General features: G+C 44.3%; 1 protein-coding gene across 1 annotated transcript in view; it reads left to right on the forward strand.

Moving 5' to 3' along the window:
• Window positions 1-326: 326 nt before the first annotated feature.
• The window catches only part of C1QTNF7 (C1q and TNF related 7), a 57,508-nt gene continuing 46,755 nt past the window's right edge, over window positions 327-11,079 (forward strand). The window contains exon 1 of the mRNA XM_027686684.1: window positions 327-663. The gene's annotated coding sequence lies outside the window, so the exon portion shown is untranslated. The remainder of the gene's footprint in view (window positions 664-11,079) is intronic.

Below are 11,079 nucleotides of genomic sequence, written 5' to 3' on the forward strand. Positions count from 1 at the left end.
GCCCTGTCCCCAAAGCCTCAGGCAAGGACTAGTGTCTTTTGGCCAATTTGGTGTCCAGGTTCATCTGGGAGCTCTGAGCACTTCATGTATTTGAGGCTGCTTCTTCTTCCTGCACTTTGAGGCAGATGTTGCTCCTCCCAAATCCCATGCTGAGGGGACAACATGCCAGAACCAGCACGATTTTTTCCTCTTCTCTGTGCTTTTACTAAGAAGGAGACAGCTTAGCCTATCATGCTTTCCAAAGATGATATAACGTTACCTCAGGGAGGATATGCCCCATGTCCTGTTAGGATTCTGTCATACCACGTCAGTCTGGAGCACAAGCTTGCTCCTTGCTCCATGGTATACACTGAGCTCCTTCCAGAAAGAGTTTTACAGCAAGCTCACAGTTGCTTTAAATTAGAAAAGTTGGCAAATGGCCGAGGAAAGAAGCGAGAGCTTATTTAGCTGAGACAGACAGTTACAAAACTCCATGCGAGAGAATCAAGCTTCAGATACCTTTTCACAAAGTACCCTATTTGTCATAGCAGCATTTGAATTTGTTTTAAGGGCTTTTGAATGACCAAAAATTACCCGTTGGCTTGAATTTACAGCTCTTACACTACCCAAACGGAGCACGTTGCTTTCCCTGAAAAATCCGATGTCATCTACTCAAGTGTGAGGGTAAGTTGTAACTGATTCTACTTTCCTGAACTGACTTCTCTAAAATGCAATTGGAGAAGGGGAAGCAATAGAGGGACCTTTCAGAAAAATGTGTATTTTTGCTGGAATACATGAGATTCTGTTAGAAATAGATTGTGGTAGGGTCTCTGTGAAATCTATTTATGTATCTTGTCTTGTAAAAAAAAAGTAACAAACTTGGACATTTATGCACACAACATTCCCATCATAAAGTTAGAAGACAAATTGTTTTGAAAATCAAAGATGTAATTTTCTGGTTAAAAAAGTAGTTTTAAAAGTCTACCTTTCACAGGGTTTAGGGTGATTAAATTACCTAGAATATTTTGAAATATTTCTCTCTGTCTAGTGTTAATCTTACATTCCACCAACCCAAACCAGAGACTATTTGGGTTTTTTTGCTTGTGAGTGATTTCATCATCATTCCAAATCTTCACTTGAGCAGTTGTTGCTATGGTTTCACAGAAACTTGTTTTGAAAAAAAAAAAAATTATAAATACCAAATAAATCATTTTGCTTCAGGGCTGTGCTATTGCAAAGTTAAGCTTCTGCATTTAACTTACTAAACCTTCACAAATATATCCATTTGTTATTATGCTGGTGTGTTTCTTCTGTTTGGTTGGGTTTTTTCCAAGGTCATTTAATTTTTGTGCTTCCATTGCTACCAGCAGTGGGCTTTGTGCCTGTGTGTAGGCTGGGGAGAGAATGTGTGTTGTTAAATACAAATGAAATGCAGAGTGTAGAGTGAATAATCACAATCTTGGTCTGGGTAGGTGAGAGTGTAAATGGATTAGCAGTTTCTTGCTCCCTTTTTTCCCCTGGGTCTCCAGTTACCATTACCCAGGCGAGGCTGAGGAAAGCACTGCCTGCATGCCAGCTGCCCAAAACCTGATACTCACAGTGGTGGCTAATTTCTATCCCAATCATTTTCAAGGAAATGATGAAGCTTTTCAGGCTGATGTTTTAGGAAAATATGGGCGTGAGCACAGCATTACCCACAGCCCTTGGAGCAGTAATGGAATGGAAATTCAGTAATAGCAACCTGCTTCAGAAATCGCACAAGTATTGGGTTCTATAGCTGCATTCAAGAGGCAGAAAATCCTTCCTCCTGTAGTGCCTGCTCCCTGTTTTCCCTGACTTGGGACAACTTCAGCTGCACTACTGGAGCAGATTTACCCTGGTGAGAATGTAGGACTGTCAATCCTCCTGATGCTGTGTCCCTGTGGGTCATGCTGTAGGAAATGAATTTAACAGTAGAGAAACAGGGGAAAGAGTGCAGAAAATAAAAACTGGAACTGGAGGAGCTGATATGCCTGCCCACTGTCATGGAGAAAATCCTAAAATCCTGGTTCACTTTGAAGCTGCCCTTGGGTTAAGTTTGTGCTGAGTGGGAAGCCCACCATCACCATCCTTCCTGAACTCTGGAAAGGTAGGGCCAGGGACACCTTTATCAGGTGTCACCTGGTGAGGACTACGTGGAGTAGGGATTGGGAAGTGTATTACCCTCTCTCAGTGGTTGCCTATTCCTCATCAATGTGATATGGGCTGGTGGGAGTAAAGGTGGTAAAGGCTGGTCCTGCTCCATGTTGCTTAATGACACAGGAGGCAAGGAGGTGTATGAAATTGAGTGTCTCAGACACAGGGGCTGCTTCTGGCTCAGCAGCTATGACAGGGAATGATGCAAACAAAGAATGTTTTATTATTTCATTCCCTCCTCTATCTTCACACTTCGCTTTTGCATTTATCCACAGTTCAATCAGAGTGACAAGGCAAGAAGGTAGGTGGAAATTCACATTCTGAGGGCTGGGTTTGAGTGCGTGCAGGAGAAGTTCCAGTGTCCCATTCACAGAGCCGGCTTATATCCTTAATTTGCTGTCACATGTCCATTCACAGGTCTGTTCCATGCACTGGTAAACCTAATTTCCAGAGTCCTTAAACAGATGCTACATCAACGTTACGTATACTGTCATTGCATGATCATATAACATCCATATTACCAAAGGGATACATTGCAAATGATAAAATGAGAACTCAGATTGACAAGACAAACTTAACCTCACAGAGGAGTGAAAATCCTAAGGCTGCAACCTTTTATACAAATAAAGTTCTTTACAAAACATCCAGCAGACTTGTAGCAAGTGTGGGTAGAGTCCTTCCCAAATCTTCATTCGCCAAGCCTAGCCATGATGACAAGAAAAAATACACTGTTTCTGATTCCCATGAGTTGCTTGTCACAGATACAAGACAGATAAAACTCCATTTTCACTGCTGAAGTGGCTTCTCTGTTAGCCAAAAGGACAACAGAGCAACTATGTGATTGTCTTGGCACAGAAATCTAGTCTTTGTAGGTTCATTTTCATGGTCCTACCCCCCAAAACAAAGACTGCAAGTGAGATAATTACTGAGATTTACATTTCAGTCGCAGATATCAGGCTGCGAGTGTCAGCAAAGGGTATTCATTTCTGCTCCCAGTCTCTCCAAAGTAAGAGGTACAGATCAGTAGAGTAGTTTCTCTATTGGGCTGAAGAAGAAATCTAGATTACTCTGATTTCCCAATGCTGAAATAAATTGTTCCTGTTCTTCATAAATTGAGATTCAGTTTTCATTTTGGAAAAGCAGTGTGAATCTGTTCCTGGTTGTTGAGCCTCAAGCCTCACCTGATGTTGGATGCAGATGGGAAAGCTGAAGACAGAATTACAAAGCACCTGATTCAAGTCTTCAAAGTTTCACTAAGCCTTAGAGTGGGGATAGGGCCATATGATCAAACAGTCTACACATTGCTGTGGGGTGTGTGTTTTGAGAAGGACAGAACTATTTAGTATAACACTAATTCTTATCACAGAGGAAAATGAGGACCACTTTTAAAGGGGAAGAATAGTCTATGCATAATGGGAAAAAGATACTGGCAGTGGGAGGTAAACGGTTATAAACAAATCAGAGGGAAAGAGGGAAAGAGGGGGAAAGTCTCACTGTCTGGGATGTTTCACTTAGTCTGGGCAAACCTAGCAGAAATCTGTGGGGAGCAATCTTTCCTAGGCTGAGAGATGTGATAGTCCATATGTTGTGCTGGAGTTAATGTATTGGCTCATCTTTAGTCTATCTACTGGATTTGCCTTCCTCATCCCTGTGAGTATCACATCCCTCAGACCCAAGTGGGAGGCAACCTACAGGAGTGGAGGCCAAATCTCAAACAAGATTTAATGGAAATAGTTGACTGTGTTTGGACACCATCAGGCCACCCATCCTATTTGCAGTTCACACTCTCCCCTTCCCCTTTGGAAAGACCCCAACCCCAAAATCAGACATCTTGCAACAAACAGGAACATCTGTCAAGAGACCAAGGTTAAAGGTGGAGAAGGAAGGGAACTGTTCAGTAGGGGGAATGGGTTTTTTGTATGTAATTCATGCACTCTGTGTTATTTCTCTCATTTTTTGCTATGTTCTTTAATAAAGATACTTTTCTTTCTGGAAAAAGTGAGTTGGAGAGGGTATTAATAGCTGAGGTGGGACCTGACATGTAGTTTAAAAAATGTGCAATAAAAACAGGGAGTGACATTGCTAGAAAACCAAGGAGAGCTCAAATGGCAGAGCTGAAAAGGTGTGTCCAGACGGCTCACCCCACCTCTTTCCACTGGTCTGATGGGCCCTGTGGTTGGATTCAGGCCAGTGTGGGAGTCCCATCACTGCAGCACAGGGGAAACTGATCTGTGATCTGCTGAGAGAGGCACCTCTCTTGGGTTTTTTACTCCTTGGAAAAAAAGAGAGAAGTCTGTCCTTTTTCTGGATTTGTCCAGGAAAACTCTCTCTTTTCTTGGAGGGGGACTCTCCCTGTGCTGGAACATGCATCTGCTATTCTCACTAGCAGTTACAACTCAAGACCAAAAGTCTTTTCCCTTTTCAGCAGTCTATAAAAACTTGATGTTACGCCAGCCTTGCTAGCCCTGCACTGATGTTCCTGCACAGCGCCAGTCTTCTGCCTTTCAGTGCGCCTGGGGGTTGAACCCGCCTTCCTAACACATCCCAGACTGCTGTTCCAAATCCTTTTTCTCTGTCACTAAGCAGTGGAAGTGCAGAGAAACACCTAGATTACTCTTTGCATCCATTCCTTATTCTAGACACCACGTTGGTATTTATTTTACAGAGCAATTGGCTCATTTGAGTCTTTATAAGCTCCAGCTCTGCACAGATGTGCTCTGAAAGTTATCTTCCAGAGACTGTTCTTTTTTAGGCCCCTAAACCTGAGGACAGCCTTTGATCATAGCCCTGCGTTAGCCACCCTCCCAGTCTCACACATCTTTATTTGTCTCCAACTTCTCTTCAGTTCCTCTATCCTTTCCCTCCTGTAAATTACCAACCTGGTAGCCTCCTAGACCTTCCATTTTTCTGGTGTGTCTGTGTGTGAACCCATGGACTCCCCTTTACCACTTCCTCGCTGGGGGCTTACTGGCAGCCGTTCCTCCCCAAACTCATGGTGGTTGATGGGCCATCCTGTAACCTGCTCAAATGATGTGCGAAGGCACTCTCCATTTTCCTGAGAGCTGATTTTCCAGTGGAAAGACAGAGGCTGTTTTGATCTCTCTTCAGTTACTGTTTGTGTTATTCATTGCAGACATTCCTGCTAGAAACCAGCAATACATGTCAGCAGCAGATGACCTCTGAGCACCAGATTTGAGGTGGGGCAGCAAAAAATTATTCCAGGGAGAGGCAGTGATTTTGGGAGTGGGAACAGGTTGGTCTACACTCCAGCAAAACAGCTTGCATAAAGTCCTAGTTGTTGGATCACAGCTCCTCTCCTGGAAGAAGGGCATTTTCATTTCTCTCCCTATCTTGGGTAAAGGGAAAAGAAAATAAAGAAAAAGCATCCCCTTTACTGATTCAACTTCATCATCATCGACTTCATCATGTATCTGAGTGTTCCTCATGGGAATGCAAAGATCAAGTAACATCCATAGTCAGGCTGATGGAAACAGTTTAGGCATGATAAACAGGACCAGTGGTCCTGGCTAGCTGTGAAACAGGTTGTCCTACTACCTCTCCCCTCCCTCCTGCACCCCCGAAAAGAGCACGTACTCTCTGCCAAGGATTGGCCCTTGGGGTGTCAGAGGGGCTGTGCTGCATAGCCTCCATGGACCTCCATGACTGTGCAATGAATATTTATTTGTTTCTCTAATGGAGCGGCTGCATTTCTCTGTGTTTTAAGCTTTACAGATGGATGATGCTGCTTTGCATTGGAATGGGGTGTTGGAGGCTGCATTGGGGACTACCTTCAGCTTTTTAAGGAGAACTGAGAGTTTGATCTGCAGGACTGCCTAGGATGATCCCCTGCATGCTGACAGGCCACACACCTCAGTACTGATTAAAAATTTCTGTGCCTGGAGTTTCTCAGACAGAAATACATACACTTTGCACTGTGTCACATTTGAACAGTGCCTCCTGAACTAGCAGGAGGTGCCCAGCTTGTAGAACCTATTCTGTAACACTGGTCTGAAAGCCTGTTCTGAACCTGCCTGGAGTTTCTTATTCTTACAGATTCTGATAGATTATGAGGAAATCTTGATTAAATGTAGATAATCCTTAAACTCACCTGGAGAAAATATCCAGGAAAAAAATAAAGGGCGTCTTGGGAACAGGAGCTGTTAGAAACTACCCATCGTCTTGTCTTCTCCCTTTCTGCAGTCATACTCTGTCCTTGAGAGTTGGGGCTTCTGTCTGAGAATTTTGACTGCCAAAGGCTGGGAAAAAAATGTCTGACTGGTATGTGTAAAACATCTGTTTCTGCAGCCCAACAGGGCATGTACTAAACCTCTGCAGTGAAAGCCAGGACACACCAAGGTCAAATCAATTCTTTGTGGAGATGCACAGACTGGGTCTGCCATGGGTGCAGCTCCAGGGATACCCAGGTTATATTTGTATTGCTGTATCTGGCAGGATTTAGCCCCAGCTTTCCCCTCCTGCAGATAATGGCTTGTAGCCAGGAGGGCTGTTTTCATACCTCCTGCACAAGTTGAATGCCCATGTGACATACTTTGATGTGATGTATCTCTTGGCCATTTGCAACCTGCCTTGGCAATCAGGAAGTTATAACACCTCTGCAGGGATATGCCAAGGTTGTAAAACATCTTGGTTCCCTCAGTTAGGACCATTTTCTTCATCAGAAGGGATGGCCAGGCCACTGATTGCCATCATTGCTCATCCTTGAGCAACCTCCACAATGACTCTGGCACAAGGTTTGGATTCCTTGACATCAAGACTTGATGATCCCATAGCAGAGACAGTTTTGCTTGCACAAAAGAAGTGCCAAGACACCCTTAAAAGGAAGACTCTGCAGAAAGCAAACTGCTGGAGATGCTCACCACTGCTCCTGCCTCCCCAGGAACCATCCTGAGCAAGCCCAGGAGCAGGCACACACCTCCCTTGGCCCACCGAGTCCCAGTGCAGCGGGGGGACAAGCCTGATCCTTTTGGACTCCACAGGCAGAGGTGGGAAGGACCATGCCCCGGTACTGAATCCCCCCACATTATAGCAGCCCAGCCAGCCACGTTCCCACATGCGCCTCCATTCCAAGCTGTCAGCGGAAGCAGATGTTTCTAATTTATCACTAAAACCAAACAACTTAATCCCCCAAATATGCAGCAGTGGGGGGTGAAGAGGGGCCCTTTCACTTAAAGCTGATTTATAAATTGGGTGATTAAGGTTAATTTGTCTATGAATGAAGCAAATATGTGTCAGATATCGTTACTAATGTTTCCTCCCTCTAATTTTTGCAAGTCCTAAACATCCAAAGCCTTTTCAACCTGAGGCAATGGGATGCGTTCCTATTCTTCTGGCCAAAAGTGGCTCTGGCACTGCTTCCTTTCATCAACAACCCAATATTTATCTATTTAGCCCTTCAGAACATTATTTAGATGTAACAGACGTTGGAGCCCTCTGAATACAGGTGCCAGAGGCAGGCCTCAGAAGTAACTCCAGTGTACCCGTTCTTGCTTTTGGGGATGTTAGTTCCCCCCTGGTTGCCTGGCAGTGATGGCTGGAGGGCAGCCTGGTGCCAGAGAATCCTATGCTGAAAGCCCTGGCAGTGGGAGCTGTGCCACGGGCTTGCACAGAAACTGCATCCACTTCACTCCACAACATGGCTGACGACACAGATGGGAAGGGGCCTGAGTCCAAGCCCATTTCAGATCAGACTGAGGAAATTATTGGGTTTGCCTAAGTTGTGTCAGTGCTGGAGGTCATGGCCAACCTCAGATCATCTGTATTTCAGCACATGCACAGATATCGAGCCATCCGGCCGACAAAAAGTACTGCTCCTGCAATCAATACACGTGCCCTGCTTCTGCTGACACCCACTTCAGACCACCAGTTCCTATTGCTCATAGCTCATGTTGTTGTTCATGGAAAAGGGCTCCTCTCCAGGCAGCTGGCACCCAGCCACAGCATGTCTGCCATGCAACAGCAATGCAGTAGCCTTAAAAAGACCTTAACAGCCATAAGCATTGTGTGTCTGTGAAAGGCGGTGGGAAAAGGCAACCCCAAACAGAAGCAGGATGGTTGATATGCCTGGGCATCCACAAAACAGAAGATACCTCATATGGCCTCAGCAGCCCACGGACCCCCCCCCCCGGGGTACCAGGCTGGGAACCCCTGGTACACAGAGCTCAGTGGGGCCGGTTCCAGTAGCTGTGGCTTGCTGTGCAGCCAGAAATAAGGGGCACAGGGAAGGAGGGTTCATTAGCATGGTGTCAACCAAACCCTGGTGGTTATGGGTTTATTGCCTAGGGGGTAAAATGGGAAGAATACCGAGCTCAATCTGCAAATTGCTGCACTAAACCCAGCCTGATTACATAGGAAAAAGACAGCTGTACCAATTTCTTCAGCTTTAAAAGTAAGGATTTAATTAGGTGTCTTTGCCTGGTAGACACTGCAGTGCTCTTTATTCCTCATATGCTGGTGCCCCTGCTGCAGAAAGGGTCCCAATGTCACAGGCTGACCCCTGGGTCTCACAGGCAAGAATAAGCCCCTGCAACTGCAGGGGTGTCTGTGCCCGTACTGAAGCCATGGCACAGCATACTGCCTTTGGACATTCAGGGTTTCAGGTTTAGTTGCAGCTGCTGAGTGGGTTATAAGAAAATGCAAAACAGCCTTATGTGCAGCTCTCTGCTGGGGTCACCGGAAATTCAGCTTTGCACTGGAACAGTGGTAAGGTTGTGGGATGCTGTTGCAATGACCAATGCACCTCTCCTTAGCAGTCTTTTCCACTGTAAGCAGCATCTCCTGTAGCTGGAGCAGACAGGAAATCCTTCTCCTCCATTATTTCTATTAAATGGTAGAATTAGACAATTTACCAGGATTTCAAGGAACTTTTCTTCAAGCCCAAATGTCAAGTAGGCTAAAGGGATGAATGAGAAGGAAAATAGAAGAAAACCAGAAGGAAAGCAAGTCATCAACAGCAGCAGTAGAAGCAGGAATCAGAGCCCTCAGTGCTCTGCTCCAGCCACTCCCATCCCTCCCACACACGATATACATAAAATGACCTGGGAAAACAGTGGGTTTGAGAAGAAAACTGAAGACAAGTGAAACAACCATGAGCTTTAACAGACCTGAATCAATTCTAATTTTTATCTAAAAACCCACCATTTTTATACCTCAATCCAGACAAGTCTAATCACTTTAATAGTTTTAAGCTACATGCAATGGGGGCACCAGCAACAGTTTATTCGGCGAGCCTTTGATCTGCTTTTTAATCTTGGAGCCTTTTCCCAAATGAAGAAATGCCATTCAATTCGTTTGTACCAGCGATGCAGCCCTGTACTTCTTGAGAACTGGGCTGCACTTCAAATGATGATATACACCTTAAGTGCCTTCTCCTCTACCTAGTTAAAGAGGTGCCTTCTCTCATTCTGTACCCAGGAGGGATGGTCAGAGACACCCTTATGTCTGAAAGCTTTGTACTTGTAGGAGGGAGAGTGGTTGCAGCTCATTGCAAGGAAAGAACATTTTGCTTTGATATTTTAGATAGCTTTGTCTGAAATAACCTCAACCTCACTCCAGACCTGATGAAAAGATGAATGAATTTGAAGGAGGAAAGCTGCTTCAAATTCCCGTATATATCTTGAACATTATATTCTGGGGGCCTTATTTTTATTCCTGATTGTTTTTTCCAAGGTTGCAGAGAAGAAAGGGCTATAGATTTAACTTGTGGCAGATTTGATCTGTGCATAAAGGACCGTTTTCTCAAACCGCCAAAAGATTAAACTTAATGTTTTACAATCATGTTCCAGGTACATGAGCAGCAGATTTTTGATGGGAAAGTGACACAAGCTGCTGATAGAAAGCCTGCTCTCTAACTCCTGAGGAGTTTGTTTTGTCTTGCTACCCCTGATGCAGCAGTACTTAAAATGAGTTTTGCTTTTGGCTGAAGAACATTCCACAATGGAAGAGAATGAATGTCCTTGCCTTAAAGCATCTCCTGGCTTTGTCCATTTTGTCTGACCTCTAAGAGGCAGGGCAATTTAATAAAAAATTCTTTCTGACCCTCAAATAGAAGATCACACACCTCCTTGAGTGCAGGCTCAGGACATTTGTATCTGAGCATGAGACTTGCTTTTGATGGGTTTTAATGTTATATGTTGTTGATGTTCCTAAATTATGTAGTTCAGTGAAGCATTCAAAGCCAAATGTTCAGCCCCCATGTGGTATGGTAGAAGGCCTAAGGATAAGCTTTTATGTGGATATAAAGCCATGGTAGCTGTCAGGTCCTGAGTCATCTGCCAGTGGCACCCATGTGACCAGAAAGGGAATATATATGCTTCCACACAGTTTTGAGCAGAACTTCTGCTGCTCTAAACTAATTATGCTGCCTCTGCAATCAGTGCAGCAGCACTGATTTGTATCAGCTCAAGGACTGGCCATTTGGATTTCAAGACTGAGAAGTCATATGGACAAGATATTACACACTACAGGTTTAAAAAGGAGATTTACCTTTTACGTTTTAATAACATACTAATATAAATTATGAACCAAAAAGTCAGAATTCTTCCTTTTTCTAATGTGCAGTTTGAAGCATCAACAGGAATTTGCAGCTCCTGAGTTCTTGCCCATTATTCACTAGTCCCTACACTAGCTGGCAGTAGATGACCCATGGTTCAGATCCATATAAGAGAGCAGACAGCACTATGGCTCTGTAAACACTGATCTTTGTACTTTTCTTCAGGTGTTTATTTCGCCAAGATACATCAGATACAGATACTGTATCTGAAGTTCAGTAGTAATCTTACTGACACAGGTTTAAAATCAAAATTAAGTAACTGTTTTATAAATTCATTAATGCATTTTGATATTTAATTAATAAAATATTTGCGGGACCCCGCTAGGCTCGGGGGCTGCTGCAGGCGCTGTGCAGGA

Source organism: Neopelma chrysocephalum, unplaced genomic scaffold (assembly GCF_003984885.1).
Source record: "Neopelma chrysocephalum unplaced genomic scaffold, ASM398488v2 Primary Assembly neopelma1_71, whole genome shotgun sequence".
NCBI lineage: Eukaryota > Metazoa > Chordata > Aves > Passeriformes > Pipridae > Neopelma > Neopelma chrysocephalum.